The sequence below is a fragment of the Notolepis coatsorum genome (assembly GCF_963971535.1).
Source record: "Notolepis coatsorum genome assembly, chromosome: 6".
Taxonomy (NCBI): domain Eukaryota; kingdom Metazoa; phylum Chordata; class Actinopteri; order Aulopiformes; family Paralepididae; genus Notolepis; species Notolepis coatsorum.
Window position 1 is genome coordinate 32,745,034 of NC_140170.1, and position 18,938 is coordinate 32,763,971.

Consider the following 18,938-nt stretch of genomic DNA (forward strand, 5'->3'; position numbering starts at 1 on the left):
TAGAACTAAATTAGATACTGCTGCTGATTGGACTATGATATTCAGAGGCAGGATTTTCTTTTATAATTATATTTATCCTACATCATTATTTTGTTAAAAATGTATGCAAAAAATAAAATCACCTGTGGCAGGGAGGGCAACGCACAAATCACCATAATCAGCCTACTTACTTCCACACCTGCCCCCCACAGGAAGCTGCTGGGAGAGTGATGTATGACATCGAAAGAGCAAAGTAATTTATTGTGCCCTATTGAGCTCAATAAGATTACATAATTTCAAATAATAACGTTATTACTCATGTCACGTTACATTACTTGAACAGAACGTGATGCTCATCTGTTTACTACAGACCCAGTGTCAGAACCACACTGAATACCTCTTCACCTACAACTAGGGTTGGGGACCATTCACATTTGAACCGATACCGGTACCAGTACCTGGGAATCAATATCGGTACCTTTTTTCCTGTACTTTACTCCCTCTGTAATAACAAAAATGTTATTTCAGTTGTAAAACTAAAGTCTAAATTCTAAATTAAATGTCAACATTGTTAATTATCACACCACACACAAACTAAAACCCCTCCCTACCTAGTCCGGCAGAGTGGCTACTAGGGATCGGACGATACAAGGATCCAGATGAATACATCAATCTAATTATCAATGATCCAATAGGATCAATGCAACGTAAACAGATCGGTTCATATCAAATACTCTTATTTAGAAAATCCTGTGGCAAGATCACGAGTTCAAATCTCTCGGTTACAATAGGATGTGAACAGACGACAGCTAAGATAACACAATAACACTAGCTCCAGATACAGAGGTACCAGCTAAGATAACACAGTAACACTAGCCCCAGATACAGAGGTACCAGCTAAGATAACACAGTAACACTAGCTCCAGATACAGAGGTACCAGCTAAGATAACACAGTAACACTAGCTCCAGATACAGAGGCACCAGCTAAGATAACACAGTAACACTAGCTCCAGATACAGAGGTACCAGCTAAGATAACACAGTAACACTAGCTCCAGATACAGAGGTACCAGCTAAGATAACACAGTAACACTAGCTCCAGATACAGAGGTACCAGCTAAGATAACACAGTAACACTAGCTCCAGATACAGAGGTACCAGCTAAGATAACACAGTAACACTAGCTCCAGATACAGAGGTACCAGCTAAGATAACACAGTAACACTAGCTCCAGATACAGAGGTACCAGCTAAGATAACACAGTAACACTAGCTCCAGATACAGAGGTACCAGCTAAGATAACACAGTAACACTAGCTCCAGATACAGAGGTACCAGCTAAGATAACACAGTAACACTAGCTCCAGATACAGAGGTACCAGCTAAGATAACACAGTAACACTAGCTCCAGATACAGAGGTACCAGCTAAGATAACACAGTAACACTAGCTCCAGATACAGAGGTACCAGCTAAGATAACACAGTAACACTAGCTCCAGATACAGAGGTACCAGCTAAGATAACACAGTAACACTAGCGCCAGATACAGAGGTACCAGCTAAGATAACACAGTAACACTAGCTCCAGATACAGAGGTACCAGCTAAGATAACACAGTAACACTAGCTCCAGATACAGAGGTACCAGCTAAGAAGATACTAGCTGGAAAAAATAGTATACGAACAGATCGAAAAGTACCTCGCGGAAAAAAATCTAATCTACGAATTCCAATCTGGCTTCAGAACATCCCACTCCACTGACACATGCCTTCTCTACTTGAACGACCACATCAAACAAGAGGTGGACGCGGGCAAATACTGCGGCATGGTCATGCTGGACCTACAAAAGGCCTTCGACACTGTCAATCACACCATTCTGATTGACAAGCTAAAAGCAATTGGTTTTGATAGTTTATCAGTGAGCTGGATACAATCCTACCTGGAGGGGAGGGAACAGATGGTGGAAGTAAACGGTACACTATCCCCCCCCCTCACAGTGAGCTGTGGTGTTCCACAAGGAAGCATACTAGGACCGCTACTATTCCTAATTTATGCAAATGACATGTCGTCAGCTTGTGACTGCAACTTGTTCCTGTTTGCGGACGACTCAGCCCTGCTGGTCTCTGACAAGAACAAGTTACAGGTTGAAAAAGCCCTCAGCTCGGAACTAGGCAAAATCTGCATATGGCTCGCCGACAACAAACTATCATTACACATGGGCAAAACAGAGTCCATTCTCTTCGGTTCAAATAACAAACTCAGCAAGACCGACGGCTTCTCGGTTACAGTGGGTGACAATATTATCACAAGGAAAGATGAAATTACCTACCTGGGTTCCATCCTAGAGGCTAATCTTTCCTGTGACAAAATGGCATCCAATGTAATAAAAAAAGTCAACCAACGAACGCGATTCTTGTACCGGATCTCCGCTCTGGTAAACAAGAATACCCTGAAGACTCTAGCAGGAGCACTCATTCAAGGGTACTACGACTATGCTTGCACCTCATGGTACCAAAGCACCTCAAAGGCACTAAAAAACAAATTACAAACATCTCAAAACAAGCTAGTCAGACTACTACTTGACCTGACTCCTAGAACCCACCTCACCCCTGCCCACTTTGACAACCTAGGATGGCTTAGAGTAGACGACAGAGTACAGCAACTTGCAATGGGCCTGGTCTACAAGATACACTACGCGACCAAGGTACCCATGTACATGTCAAAATACTTCCCAAAGGTCAGTGAATACCACGATCACAACACCAGAGGGAGCTCCACAAATCATGTAAAACCCAGATTCGGATCAAACAAGGGACTAAACACGTTTCGCAATTATGCCACATCAATGTGGAACGCCCTGCCTAAAGCTGTAAAGGAATGTGAATCACTACCCACCTTCAAAAACACTCTCAAAAAACACCTACGTGAGACTGCAATTCGAAACTGGCCCCTACAAATGTCCTAACCTAGTTGTACAGTAAATGATCAAGTAAGGCTTTGTCAATATTCCAATGTACAGTGTAAAATGTGTGTGTGTCCCCTTCCCAACCCCCCCCCCCCCCCCCCCCTCCAATGTACAGCCCTCACCCAACCCACCCAACCCCACCCCACCCAACCAACCTCCTCCAATGTACAGTTTCTATGCCAAATGTATATACACTCCTTTTCTGGACACTTTTGTATCACAAACAGTACTGTATTTGCAAATCTGATATGTCATAAATGTATAGATGTAGCAGTACTGTCTATCTGTATGTCATGTATGTCATATATGTTATGATGAATTGAAAATGGGGGACCCTGATGTAAACAAGTCGAAAGTCTTTCTCTGGTCTGCATCCCCTTAACAATTGTATGTATTGAGCTGTACTGTACTGTACCCATTCTGCAATCTGTTAATAAACTTTTCAATCAATCAATCAATCAGCTCCAGATACAGAAGGAAAACTACTAACAGTAACGAAAATAACTATTGGAATGAACGTGGAGCAAGAGCGACAACAAATAAACCAGACGAGAGAGAGAGAGAGCTAATGTTGCTAACTAGCCAACATCAACCACCACGACGATACGCAGCAGCTGTGGACGCTGCTAACAACACAGATAACATCACGGAGAACTCCCCTCCAACACGCTCTCCATGCAGCTAGAAAACACATGTCAGTCACTACCTGCCGAGCCTCCATCAGCAGGAGGACGGGGCTCAGAGGTCGGTCCCACCAGAGACACGAGCAGCACAGAGGAGCAGCAGCAGCAGCGCTAGCAGCAGCAGCAGGACCACACTCACTGCAGGAAGGGGCAGGGTCCAGCTGCAGCGCCGGGGGATCCTCTCAAGGGGTAAGCCTGTGGCAGCCACGAGCCTACTTTCTATAGAAGCAGCTGGGAGGTGCGCTGTTTTAAGTGAGCGTTTGATTGATTGATTGATTGATTGAAAACTTTATTAACAGATTGCAGAATGGGTACAGTACAATACAGTACGGCTCAATACACACAATTGTTAAGGGGATGCAGACCTGAGAAAGATGTTTGTCTTGTTTACATCAGGGTCCCCCATTTTCAATTCATATAGACATTTATGGTATAGGGACATATAGGTCTTTAGGACATAAGACACACACGACATACAGATAGACAGTAGGCTACTGCTACATCTATACATTTATGACATACCAGATTTGCAAATACAGTACTGTTTGTGATGCAAAAAGAGTCCAGAAAAGAGAGTATATACATTTGACGTAGAAACTGTACATTGGAGGAGGTTGGGTAGGTGGGGTGGGGTTGGGTGGGGGGGGGGTTGGGTAGGAGGGGTGGGTGGGGGACACTGTACAAGCAAAACTGTACATTGGAATATTGACAAAACCATACATGGTCATTTACTGTACATTGGAGGGGGTTGGGTTAGGACATTTACAGGGGCCAGTTTCGAATAGCAGCCTCCCGTAGGTGCTCTTTGAGAGTGGTTTTGAAAGTGGGTAGTGATTCACATTCCTTTACAGCTGTGGGTAGGGCGTTCCACATTGATGTGGCATAATTGCGAAACGTGTTTAGTCCCTTGTTTGAGCCGAATCTGGGTTTAACATGATTTGTGGAGCTCCCTCTGGTGTTGTGGTCGTGGTATTCACTGACCTTTGGGAAGGTGTTGTGGTCGTGTAGATTTTGACATGTACATGGGTACCTTGGTCGTGTAGTGTATCTTGTAGACCAGGCCCATTGCAAGTTGCTGTACTCTGTCGTCTACTCTAAGCCATCCTAGGTTGTCAAAGTGGGCAGGGGTGAGGTGGGTTCTAGGAGTAAAGTCAAGCAGTAGTCTGACCAGTTTGTTTTGAGATGTTTGTAATTTTGTTTTTAGCGCCTTTGAGGTGCTTTGGTACCATGAGGTGCAAGCATAGTCGTAGTACCCTTGAATGAGTGCTCCTGCCAGAGTCTTCAGGGTATTCTTGTTTACCAGAGAGGAGATCCGGTACAAGAATCTAGTTCGTTCGTTGACTTTTTTTATTACCTTGGATGCCATTTTGTCTCTAGGATGGAACCCAGGTAGGTAATTTCGTCTTTCCTTGTGACAATATTGTCACTTACTGTAACTAAGAAGCCGTCGGTCTTGCTGAGTTTGTTATTTGAACTGAAGAGAATGGACTCTGTTTTGCCCATGTGTAATGATAGTTTGTTATCAGCAAGCCATATGCAGATTTTGCCTAGTTCTGAGCTGAGGGTTTTTTCAACCTGTAACTTGTTCTGGTCAGAGACCAGCAGGGCTGAGTCGTCCGCAAACAGGAACAAGTTGCAGTCACAAGCTGACGACATGTAATTTGCATAAATTAGCGTGTGTTATTGGATTGATTGATTGATTGATTGAAAATTGTCCACCTTGTTTCGAACTGGTTATGCTTTGGCCCTCTTTCGAAGTCGGTTATGTTTAGAGTTTATCTTTAGAGCAGGGCGATAGACCACCAGCCCTGATTCCGAACTCTAAGCATAACCCACTTCGAAAGAGGGCCAATGCATAACCAGTTCGAAACAAGGCGGACATTAACACTTTCTCCGCCGGAAACGGCTTAAGACGGGTTTCAAGTTCATGCGAATTCTGCCAGATCACGGCGTACAACGTTATTCTGATCATATTTCATATTTTCACCATGGTATTCATATTTCACTCACGGAGCCTTGTCAGATGCTGCGGGACTCAGCACAACTCTGCAACGCTTCAATACTGCCACCTTGTGGCTGATCGGCGAGTTGCCAAACCGGATATGCCCGTTGCAGCTTGGTCCGTCCCCTAATTCCGTCCGGCCACTCGTTTATCGTCGCGGGACTCAAGACACACACCGTGGATATGGATCGTTGCCATAACTCAATAATCTACATGATTTGGGCTGTTATTATTATTATACAAACCGGAAATGGATCGACTCGATCCCCTTCACATAACTGGGATCTGTTTGCTCCAGTATCATCGCCCAACGCTAAGAGGAAGCTGCCGTGAGTTTCAGCGTTTTTCTTTATTATTAACCATACAAACTGCTGTGATCTATATATCACCCATACTACATGAAGCATTTAACGACTATCACGGAATTATAAACGACCCCCCCCCCCCCCCGTTCACCCGCGCATGATCAGTCATAACGTTTAGGACCATGTACAGTTGAAATTTTTTATATAGCGTGGATCGGTATCAAACGGCATTTGATAATCTAATATATGCATTTATGCCTATATCTCACGTTCTGGGAAATACTGCAGAAAACGATAAAAACATATTTATACTCTAGACGGTATTTTCGTATAAATGTGTGAATGAAAAAGTAAAACGTTCCTACATCCTGAACGATAGATAATCGATGTTGAATGGGCCATAGTAATGTCAATTTAGCAATACAATTTAAAAAGTTATAGCCCTGCAAAGAAGGTAAACATCTCCATAGACTTACAGAGCTGGCAGTGATCAAACATTGATGGATATAAGCGTGGCAGAGAATGTGTTAATAAAATGTTCAATCAATCAATCAATCAATCAATCAATCAATCAATCAATCAATCAATCAATACATCAATCATTCATTCATTCATTCATTCATTCATTCATTCATTCATTCATTCATTCATTCATTCATTCATTCATCAATCCAATAACACACGCTCACTTAAAACAGCGCACCTCCGAGCTGCTTTTATAGAAAGTAGGTTCGTGGCTGCCACAGGCTTACCCCTTGAGAGGATTCTCCGGCGCTGCAGCTGGACCCTATTGGCAGGAAGCGGCTGATACTGGTGTGCATAGATATCTATATATATCTATGCTGGTGTGAACCAGAGAACGTGGCATTTGGCTGCAGCCCAGCAGGAGACCATCGTGTGTTTTCGCGACAGCGCCACCTACCGTAGTGGAAGACAATCGGCGTGTTTGAGTACCTTGAATGTGAACTTGAAGTTTTATTTGTTTAACGTTAACAACCATTCCGAGGTGCGTAGAAGTTTAACGACCAAGGCAAACGTTTGCAAACTATTTCAAACCTTAGATTTGTGTTCACCGCAAACCTTTGTTCAAGTTCAAGTTTTGTTTTATTTGTCACATATAAAGTACATTATTACAGTGAAATGCTTGGTTCTGTATGAACCCTCCCACTCACCCCCTCCTAATGTATACAGTTTCCTCCCCCTAGTATGTATATATTTTCTGTTAGGATCTCTGTTTAACAGTAGGCCTACTGTATTGATTGATTGATTGAAAACTTTATTAACAGATTGCAGAATGGGTACAGTACAGTACAGTACATTTACGATGAATTGGAAATGGGGGACCCTGGTGGAAACAAGACGAAAGTCTTTCTCTGGTCTGCATCCCCTTAACAATTGTATGTATTGAGCTGTACTGCACTGTACCCATTCTGCAATCTGTTAATAAAGTTTTCATTCATTCATTCATTCACAGCTCAATACATACAATTGTTAAGGGGATGCAGACCAGAGAAAGACTTTCGTCTTGTTTACATCAGGGTCCCCCATTTTCAATTCATCGTAACATATATGACATACATACATGACATACAGATAGACAGTACTGCTACATCTATACATTTATGACATACCAGATTTGCAATTACAGTACTGTTTGTGATACAAAAAGAGTCCAGAAAAAAGAGTATATACATTTGACGTAGAAACTGTACATTGGATTGGGTAGGTGGGGGTGGGGGGGTACTGTACATTGGAGGTGGTTGGGTGGGTGTGGGGGGGGGGGGGGGGGGGGTTGGGTAGGAGTGGGGGGGGGGGGGGGTAGGAGGGGTGGGTGGGGGACACTGTACAACTGTACAAACAAAACTGTACATTGGATTATTGACAAGACCATACTTGGTAATTTACTGTACATTGGAGGGGGTTGTGTTCGGACATTTACAGGGGCCAGTTTCGAGTTGCAGTCTCCCTTAGGTGTTTTTTGAGAGTGTTTTTGAAAGTGGGTAGTGATTCACATTCCTTTACAGCTTTGGGTAGGGCGTTCCACATTGATGTGGCATAATTGCGAAACGTGTTTAGTCCTTTGTTTGAGCCGAATCTGGGTTTAACATGATTTGTGGAGCTCCCTCTGGTGTTGTGATCGTGGTATTCACTGACCTTTGGGAAGTATTTTGACATGTACATGGGTACCTTGGTCGTGTAGTGTATCTTGTAGACCAGGCCCATTGCAAGTTGCTGTACTCTGTCGTCTACTCTAAGCCATCCTAGGTTGTCAAAGTGGGCAGGGGTGAGGTGGGTTCTAGGAGTAAGGTCAAGCAGTAGTCTGACCAGTTTGTTTTGAGATGTTTGTAATTTTGTTTTTAGCGCCTTTGAGGTGCTTTGGTACCATGAGGTGCAAGCATAGTCGTAGTACCCTTGAATGAGTGCTCCTGCTAGAGTCTTCAGGGTATTCTTGTTTACCAGTGAGGAGATCCGGTACAAGAATCGAGTTCGTTGGTTGACTTTTTTTATTACATTGGATGCCATTTTGTCACAGGAAAGATTTGCCTCTAGGATGGAACCCAGGTAGGTAATATCTTCTTTCCTTGTGACAATATTGTCACCCACTGTAACTGAGAAGCCGTCGGTCTTGCTGAGTTTGTTATTTGAACCGAAGAGAATGGACTCTGTTTTGCCCATGTGTAATGATAGTTTGTTATCAGCGAGCCATATGCAGATTTTGCCTAGTTCTGAGCTGAGGGTTTTTTCAACCTGTAACTTGAGTCATCCGCAAACAGGAACAAGTTGCAGTCACAAGCTGACGACATGTCATTTGCATAAATTAGGAACAGTAGTGGACCTAGTATGCTTCCTTGTGGAACACCACAGCTTACTGTGAGGGGGGGGGGGGGATAGGGTACCGTTTACCTCCACCATCTGCTCTCTCCCCTCCAGGTAGGATTGCATCCAGCTCACTGATAGACTATAAAAAAAAAACCAATTGCTTTTAGCTTGTCAATCAGAATGGTGTGATTGACAGTGTCAAAGGCCTTTTGTAGGTCCAGCATGACCATATATATATGGTATTTGCATATTTTGTATGTCACAAATGTAACAGTACTGTATACCTACCTGTATGTCGTGTATGTCATAAAATGTCATTATGAATTGACCCTGATGTAAACAAGACGAAAGTCTTTCTCTGGTCTGCATCCCTTTAACAATTGTGTGTATTGGGCTGTACTGTATTGTACTCATTCTGCAATCTGTTAATAAAATGTTCAATCAATCAATCAATCAGCCCCCTGAGAATGTGCTTCATACAGTAAAAAAGAAGAAAGTCCAAACACTATACAAATGATACAATATACAAATGAAAGTACAACCTATAAGTAGTACAAAATGCAATCTTAAAAAAAATGCAAACTTTAATAAAGAAATTAAAAAAATGAGGTAGGGATGTAGTGCAAATCCTTTTGTAATAAATAGATAAAAGAATATGGTGTAGTGTTAAAAAGTGTCTAAAGTGAATGTTAAAGGTGAGTGTTTGTTTAAAGTGAGTGTGTGGATGTGTGTGCAATGAATGTAGATTAGTGTTGCATAGATTCATTGAGCATCCTGATGGCCTGGGGATAGAAGCTCCTTCTGAGTCTCTGTGCTGCCATGAGACTCCGGTAGCGCTTGCCTGGGGATAGAAGCTCCTTCTGAGTCTCTCTGTACTGCCATGAGACTCCGGTAGCGCTTGCCTGGGGATAGAAGCTCCTTCTGAGTCTCTCTGTACTGCCATGAGACTCCGGTAGCGCTTGCCTGGGGATAGAAGCTCCTTCTGAGTCTCTCTGTACTGCCATGAGACTCCGGTAGCGCTTGCCTGGGGATAGAAGCTCCTTCTGAGTCTCTCTGTACTGCCATGAGACTCCGGTAGCGCTTGCCTGGGGATAGAAGCTCCTTCTGAGTCTCTCTGTACTGCCATGAGACTTCGGTATCGCTTGCCTGGGGATAGAAGCTCCTTCTGAGTCTCTCTGTACTGCCATGAGACTCCGGTAGCGCTTGCCTGGGAATAGAAGCTCCTTCTGAGTCTCTCTGTACTGCCATGAGACTCCGGTAGCGCTTGCCTGGGAATAGAAGCTCCTTCTGAGTCTCTCTGTACTGCCATGAGACTCCGGTAGCGCTTGCCTGGGGATAGAAGCTCCTTCTGAGTCTCTCTGTACTGCCATGAGACTCCGGTAGCGCTTGCCTGACCGCAGCAGTTCAAAGGCAGTTGTTTGGGTGGCTGGAGTCTTTAATTATTCTCTTAGCCTTGGCCCTGCATCGCCTGGTGTAAATGTCCTGGAGAGTGGGAAGCCCACCTCCATTTGTGTGTTTGGCTGATCAAGCCACTCTCTGCAGTCTGCTGCGGTCGTGTGCGGTGTTATTCCCAAACCAGGAGGGGATGTTACCAGTCAGCATGCTCTCTATTGTGCATGAGTAGAAGTTATTTAAGATCTTCTGACTCACTTTGAACGTCCCTAGACGCCTAAGGAAGTAGAGGCGCTGCCGTGCCTTCTTCACTACACTGTCTATGTGTGTGGTCCATGTCAAGTCCTCGGATATGTGGACTCCGAGGTACTTGAAACTGTTCACTCTCTCGACCGGTGCCCTATAGATGCTGAGGGGGCTGTAGTCCTTTGCCCTTGACCTCCAAAAATCCACAATCAGTTCTTTGGTTTTGCTGACGTTCAGGGAGAGGCTGTTCTCCCGGCACCACAGCGCCAGGTTCTCTACCTCTCCCAGGTAGGCCCTCTCGTTGTTTGCAGAGATCAGGCCCACCACAGCTGTGTCGTCAGCAAATTTGACGATTGTGTTGGTGTTGAGCTTTGCCACACAGTCATGTGTGTAAAGTGAGTAGAGGAGGGGGCTCAGAACACAGCCCTGGGGGGCACCTGTGTTGAGAGTGATGGATGAGGAGGTGCAGTGTCCTGCTCTCACCACCTGGGGTCTTCCTGTCAGGAAGTACAAGACCCACTGGCAAAGGTTGTAGTTCAAGCCCAGGTCTCTGAGCTTGGCTATGAGTTTTGAGGGGACTATGGTGTTGAATGCTGAGCTGTAGTCAATAAATAGCATTCTCACATAGTTCCCCTGCCTCTTGTCCAGGTGTGATGCTGCCGTGTGCAGCACATGGGCTATGGCGTCCTCCGTGGACCTGTTGGGGTGGTATGCAAATTGCAGGGGGTCCAGGTGTTGGGGAGGGAGGAACAGATGTAGCCCTTCACTAGCAGTTTTTCAAAAAGATGAATTATACTGAATTATATATTTATAATTATATTATATAATTATATAATATATTTATACAATATAAAATTATACTGACCAGAACAAACAGCACTGTGACTTGTTTTAACATGATGAATTATACATAATACAAGAATCACGGAGATGGAGATAGCATTGAACCCATGGCTTTAATGACGTACCCCCAACCCGGCAGTACATTTATATGACCTGTGCGTAACGTAAGCATGCATGACAAGAGGGCGTATGTAGACTAACGTTAAGTAGTCCCTGTACTAACTCCATACATTACACATCCTCCCCCTTTAGCTTAACGGTAGGCCTATATAAACACAAGTAATAACAATAAATGTTTCCACAATAAATGTATGGCCTACATCAACCCTTAACCAAATGTCTATTAACTATGACATTATGTTTTCCAACATGTCTGAACACACAACAACAACATGGCCTTTAGGCTACAGAGCAAGTCTCTGAGGCTGTTTACGTTGCCTCTCTGGGTAGCGTCTCACTGGCTCGCTTGAGAGCGGGGAACCAGGCTGTGGAGACATCGCAGGTGGTGAGGTATCAGCACTAGAGCTCTCAGCAGGAGAGAACCTTCCAAACCGCAGAGACGATGGCTCCCCCCCTGAGCCAAGCCCGTAGAACTCCCACATATCCCAGGCCGATGTGCGCGGAGCCGGGCCCCCAGCCACACGGGTCCCTTGAATCAACTGGGCCAGGCCCAGTAGAGGAGAGGGGCCGGTTCTCCCCCCACCGAGCCAAGCCCGCCACCTCCCATGTCACAGAGAGCCCCACCCCACACCCACCGACCCCGCAACACACAGGACCCCATTGGGCAAAGCTCAGCCGCTCTGACCCCCATTCATTCCCCCCCACTGAACTCAGCCCGCCCACCTCTGTACCTCCCATGTCACTGATATCACTATACATTTATGAAAAAATAATAATAAAAATGAAATGAAGATAAAATAAGCCATATGACTAGCACTCTTTCCCCCGTTGGCGGTTTGGAGGGGAATCAAGTCAAGTCAAGTCAAGAGTTTTATTTGTCACGGCATACAAGTATACAATGAAATGCGGGTGGTCTTGCCCGCAACGATGTGCAATAACATATAATAGAATCCAATAGAACAACATTGTGCAATAAACAAGTAACATTGTGCAATAAACAAGTAACAAAGTAGGGCATATCGGTATCAATCAATCAATCAATCAAATCAAATCCTTTATTTAACCAGATAAGCATCATTGAGATTAAAATCTCTTTTTCAAGAGCGATCTGGCCAAGCAAGGCAGCAGAAAGTTTCAACATAAAAAAGAACATCACAATAAAATACAGATAAAACATTTACATCAAGCTCCAATTTCAGGCAAATGATCAAACACAGTTGCACTGACCAAGGGAACTGAGTTCGTAGGATTTTAAAATGGCTTTGAAATCTCAGAGGGTGACCAGTCCTGGTAATTTTAGGTCCTCCTGTATCTTGTTCCAAGATGAAGGAGCAGCATATTTAAAAGCCCTTTTTCCCAATTCAGTTCTCATATGGGGAACTTCCAGTGTTAGAACAGCTTGAGAACGAAGGGCATACTTATATTGCTTTGTGCACAGAAGCACACTTAGGTACGAGGGAACCAGTTTAAGCAGAGCTTTGTGCACCAGAGAGAGCCATCTAGAAAATCGTTGTATTTGTAGAGATGGATAACTTGCAATGGTATATAGGGTGCAATGGTGCACTCGATTTCCACATCCCGTGACAAAGCGTAAGGCAGAATGGTACACAGTATCAAGCTTTCTAAGGTACTGATCAGGTGCATACATATAGAGTAAGTCACCATAATCGAGTAGTGGTAAGAAGGTGGTCGAGATCAGGTGACTTCTCACTTTAAGTGAAAAACAGGACCTGTTTCTGAAAAAGAAGCCGAGTTTAAGCTTCAGCTTTGACACAAGTTTGTCTATGTGAGATTTAAACGTAAGGTTCTCGTCCACTGTAATGCCTAGATATTTGTAGGAAGCAACCCTTTCGATGTCAGTCCCTCCAGCAGTAACCAGTGTGGGAAGATCAGCTGGGAGTCTCTTCCCATTTGAGAAGAGCATAAACTTTGATTTGCCAGCATTTAACACTAGCTTAAGCTGGGTAAGATGTGACTGAACAATGTCAAAGGCAGATTGCAAGAACTCCATCGTTTGCACAACACTGGGAGATGAGCAATAAATTACTGTGTCATCAGCATAGAAATGGTAAGCAGCATTAGACAGGTTGATACAAAGATCATTTACATATATGGAGAAGAGTAGAGGTCCCAGTACGGAACCTTGTGGTACACCCTTAAGTACAGGGAGGAAAGATGATGATAAACCAGCAGACTGTACACACTGTGATCTATCCGTCAGGTAATTTGAAAACCACTCTACAGCCTTCCTAGATAAACCAATTTTATGTAGACACTTCGATAAAATGGCATGGTCAACCGTATCAAAGGCTTTGGATAAGTCTAGGAACAGAGCTGCACAGTATTTATTGGAATCCAGTGATTCAATGACATCATTGACTACTTTAAGAGTAGCAGTGATCGTGCTATGCTTCTTTCTGAAACCTGACTGGTTCTTGGAAAGCAGGCCATGTGAGTCTAAGAAATCTTTTAGCTGCTCACTTATTAGTTTCTCAAGGACTTTGGCTAAAACACACAACTTTGAGATTGGTCTGTAATTGTTAAGGGATGAGGGAACACCCCCTTTCAACAGGGGGAGGACGTGGGCTGATTTCCAGACTAATGGAATCTCATTGCTTTCGATGGTGAGATTAAAAATGTAAGTTAAAGGTTCTGCAATAAAATCAGCAGCTGCCTTGAGAAAATGAGGCTCCAACTTATCCGGACCTGCAGATTTGTCGGAGTTGAGCTTCTTTAGGGCCCTATGGACCTCAACCACCTCAAAAGGAGATAAATTGAAGGGTTCAGTTTCTGAGTTTGAGGGGGGTGACATAAGGGGCCCCTGCTGTTCAGAGTCTGATGGCTGTAGTGACTCAAACAAGGATCCTGATGAAATAAAATGTTTGTTAAAAGAATTAAGAATGGTTAATTTATCAGTCACAGTACAGGACTCAGTTTCTATGCTGAGTGGCAATTCATTTGTGATGTCACTCCCATAAGTGGTCTTGATAACCTTCCAAAATGTTTTGGGGCCCTTTAGGTTACAGGTAGTTTTAGCCAAGTAGTACTCAGATTTAGCCTTCTGAATACGGGAAGTAAACTGGTTTCTGAGCTGTCTAAATGTCAGCCAGTCGGTGTCCGACTTGGAGCTCCTGGCCTTAGACCAGGCTACATCCCTTTCTCTCAACAGTTTGGACAGCTCAGGGGAAAACCAGGGATTGTCACAGCCTTTCACTCTAAATTTGCGGACTGGCGCATGTTTGTCTATGATGTTAAGAAAAGTATCATAGAATGATTTCCAGGCTAACTCCACATCATTAATTAGGGAGATTCTGGACCAGTCAAACTGCCATAAATCATGATGAAAAGCTTGTTCACAAAAGTGCTTAAGATCCCGTTTCTGTACAATCCTTGGTCTTGTTTTCGGGAGCTTACCATGCCTGACTGTGGCGATGACACAATGGTCACTCAGGTCATTAGCAAAAACACCAATTTCAGAAAATTTGTGTGGAGCATTTGTTAAAAATAAATCAAGAAGGGAAGATTTATCTGGGCATTTAGGATTTGGTCTGGTTGGGCTATCAATTAGTTGCGTCAAGTTAAAAGAATCACAGATGGTTTTAAAACTATCTGAGGCAGAAGACAACCAATCCCAGTTTAGGTCTCCAGTGAGAAGAATCTCATTACACTCCAGGGTATATGTACATAAGTTATTTACAGAGCATGGAGGACATGCTAGGTCCTTTGGTAGTGCAATACACTGTTAGCTGGGCACTGGGTCTTTCTGTACATGCTAATTTATACAATCTCCTGTTGAAGAAGCCCCCCCCCCCCCTAGAGACGGAGATATCCCCCCAAGGAGATTCTCCAAGCCCCTCTTCATGTCCAACATTTTGAATTCTTGTCCTTCACAATTGTCCATGTGCACATTTAGAGCAACTGCTATTCTAACATAAAAAATATGTTAATGCATCTAAAAATTATAATTGGTTGCACCAGTGCACCTTACATTTAGCAGGTCTGTCTATGTGTGTGTATGTATAGGTGCACCTGAATTATGCATTACATGAAAAAGTTAGGCACACCGTGCAACCAACTAAAACGTTTAGTACTCTGGAGCCCTGAACAAACACCGCCCTTCCACCATTTCACCCTACTCTTAAACTGTGGGGCTTTTCATTCTTCTTCAGTGACCTGTAGCAACAGGCTCTGATGCTGACTTCACCTGTCAGCTTGTCTTTATTTGAAACTGTCAGGCATAAAACATGACATGATGAATAACAAGATAGTTTGACTTGTGGCAGCTGGGTGGCGCAGCGGAGATTGCGCTCGTCACCAATGCAAGAGACTCCGGTCTCGAATCCGGGTGTCAGCATTGCCTCCGGCTTGGGCCAGCCGTCATACTAACTCGATTGGCTAGTTAGCGGGTGGAAGTCGATGGGTGGGGATTTGGACGTTGTGGACAGCGACTCCTACAGGTCGGTTGGGGGACGCCTGCACAGCAGAGACAGGAAGTAGCGGGGGTAGTGTGAGCCTCCCACGCGTTACTTCTCGCCACTGAGAGTCCGCGCTGGCAGGTGAAAAGATGTGACAGGCTGCCTCCTCGTGTATCGGAGGGGACATGTGATGCAAGACTTTTATCCTCACTGCAGCCGACCAGTGGGGGGCATAGTTGAGCAACGTTCAATACCGGGGAGGGGAGAATTGGAAATATGAAATTGGGATGGGAGGAAAATAGAAAAATAAGGAGAAAAAGTGGATCAAAAAGAAAACAAGTTTGACTTTTGATTGATTTAATACTTTATTAGCAGTTTGTATACAAAAAGCACATGACAGTACAGTTCAATACAGGGTCTACTAAGAGGATTTAAACCCAAGAAAGCAATATGGCTTGTTTACATTGGAGTCATTTGTCAACACAAATTGTAAAGGAAAAATGTACAACACCTTCATAATCGAAGATATAGCTGGACACACATAATTTAAAACCCTTGTCCAGCAAAGAGTTCGATGCTTTACTGCTCGCTTTTGCAATCCTGTGGACATCCGTCACTTTCATCCTTGGTAGCTCTTCTAAGCATCTGGTGTAAAAAAGAGCCATGCTGCTGGTCATGGATGTTGAATGAATGCTCCTCACAGCAGGTCCCTTTATGCAAAAACGAGATGTGAAAGGATTAGATTTTCATAAAGAATCAGTCTATTTTGTGAATCACACAAAGAATGCTGCATTCTTTTAGGTACAATGTCTTGCACATAGAAGTACATTTGACTTGGTGAGGTTGGTGATGTATAATACAGCCTGCAGATAGCATTACAGATAGCATTACATGCAGGTAAACAGGAGAAAATACATGCATGCAGCATAATAACGCTTCCCAGATTGGCATAACATGATAAAATGTCTTCTGATTATCAAACAAGTCCATATGGGGATCTAACAAACGTGATGGTGACAACAGCAATTCATTGATCATGTCTCATAATATTAGCTAAAATGCTAATTTGGCTAACTAACAGTAAACGTTTTTACATGAAATACAGCCCAAAAACCCTGCTGACAAACGTTTGCTTATTAAATAGATTCTATAATGACGACAAAGTTGTTTAAATAACGGGAGAAAAGTTGCTGAAAACGATGTATTTTGATGGGACCGGAAGAAGCCTACTCACCACGGAAGACTTGATTGATTGAAAATTGTATTAACAGATTGCAGAATGGGTACAATACAGTACAGCTCAATACACACAATTGTTAAGGGGATGCAGACCAGAGAAAGACTTTCATCTTGTTTACATCAGGGTCCCCCATTTTCAATTCATCATAACATATATGACATACATGACATACAGATACAGTACTGCTACATCTATACATTTATGACATACCAGATTTACAAATACAGTACTGTTTGTGATACAAAAAGAGTAAAAAAGGGCGCCCCAGTGGCGAACCACATAACGCGCTGAGTCGCGGCACGGCCGACCCGGGATCGATTCCCGGACCCGTCGTTATTTGCCGAATGTCTTCCCCCCACTCTGTCTTCCGTTCCTCCTCTCTCTCTCTCTACTGGACTGCCCAGTAGTAAAAAGCGATAAATGCTAAAACATTTATCTTAAGAAACTGTACGAAGAAACTGTACATTGGAGGAGGTTGGGGGGGGGGGGGGACTGTACATTGGAGGTGGTGGGGGGGATGGGTAGGCGGGGTGGGGGTAACTGTACATTGGATTATCGACGAAACCTTACTTGGTCCAAGAAGAGGGTCTTGTGTATTACTGGGTTCGGACATTTACTGTACATTGGAGGGGGTTGGGTTAGGACATTTAGAGAGTGCTCCTTGAGAGTGGTTTTAAAAGTGGGTAGTGATTCACATTCCTTTACAGCTGTGGGTAGGGCGTTCCACATTGATGTGGCATAATCGCGAACCGTGTTTAGTCCCTTGTTTGAGCCGAATCTGGGTATAACATGATTTGTGGAGCTCCCTCTGGTGTTGTGGTCGTGGTATTCATTGACCTTTGGGAAGTATTTTGACATGTACATGGGTACCTTTGTCAAGTTTGTTCTTGTTTTCCCCACTTGAAGGGCTCAGGCAATGTGATAAAGGAAGGATATAACTCTGTGACTTCCGTGGACCTTTGTTTGTCATTTATTTGGTTGACAAATGGTTGTCACAATAGCAGTCACAAATAGCAGGTTATAAACCTGAAAGGGTATGAAAGGAAATGTTTCAACATCAACATAATACATAGGCTATAATAATATCATAAATTATAATTAACATTAATACATTTAGCCTATATTTTATCAGTTCATTCAAATAAACAATTACCAAATGCATTTCATTAAGAACATTCATTCAGCATTTACCAATACATTTGACATTTTGTATTATTATTTATTATGTTATTATTATATATATATATATATATATATATATATATTATATATATTATATATATATATATATATATATATATATATATATATATAATATATATACCACATATAACCTATATTATATATATATTATTTATGTATTTATTTATTTATTATTATATATATATACCACATACCATATAACCTATATTATATATATTATTTATTTATTTATTACACCAATAATCAACATTATTCTTTAAACTTAACCATGTCATGAATGTCATGCATCAAAATGTTCAAACAATATATCCAAACTGTTGTAATGTCAAACATTACAGGCCTACAGCCCATGTAACACTACAGACTGCAGAAACACCATTTCTCAGGGTGCACCGGGCCGCATGTCAAACATTCCAAGCTGAGCAGAGCTAACATGCTACAAACATTTCATGTTGAGCAGAGCTAACATGCTAGCTAATATGCTAGGGAGCTAACAGCTAACATAAGCAAAGCACAAATGAGCAAGCAGAGCACATGAACATAGCCGAGCACATGAACATAAAGCAAGCAGAGCTCATGAACATAAAGCAAGCAGGGAAGGTGAATGAAAACATACCATTGGGCTATCACATTCCTGGTCTGATGCAGCCAACTCACTAAGCACAATGAGCTGACTCAGCGTTATTTTTTTCCCTAGCCGCATTTCTGGCAGACGCTCTCTGATTGGC

General features: G+C 43.1%; 2 long non-coding RNA genes across 2 annotated transcripts in view; both read right to left on the reverse strand.

Moving 5' to 3' along the window:
- Positions 1-3,708, reverse strand: part of LOC311230368 — a 48,243-nt gene extending 44,535 nt beyond the window's left edge. The window contains exon 1 of the long non-coding RNA XR_014619793.1: positions 3,648-3,708. This is a non-coding gene — a long non-coding RNA (uncharacterized lncRNA). The remainder of the gene's footprint in view (positions 1-3,647) is intronic.
- Positions 3,709-16,339: 12,631 nt separating this feature from the next.
- The window catches only part of LOC311230382, a 77,311-nt gene continuing 74,712 nt past the window's right edge, over positions 16,340-18,938 (reverse strand). The window contains exon 3 of the long non-coding RNA XR_014619799.1: positions 16,340-16,477. This is a non-coding gene — a long non-coding RNA (uncharacterized lncRNA). The remainder of the gene's footprint in view (positions 16,478-18,938) is intronic.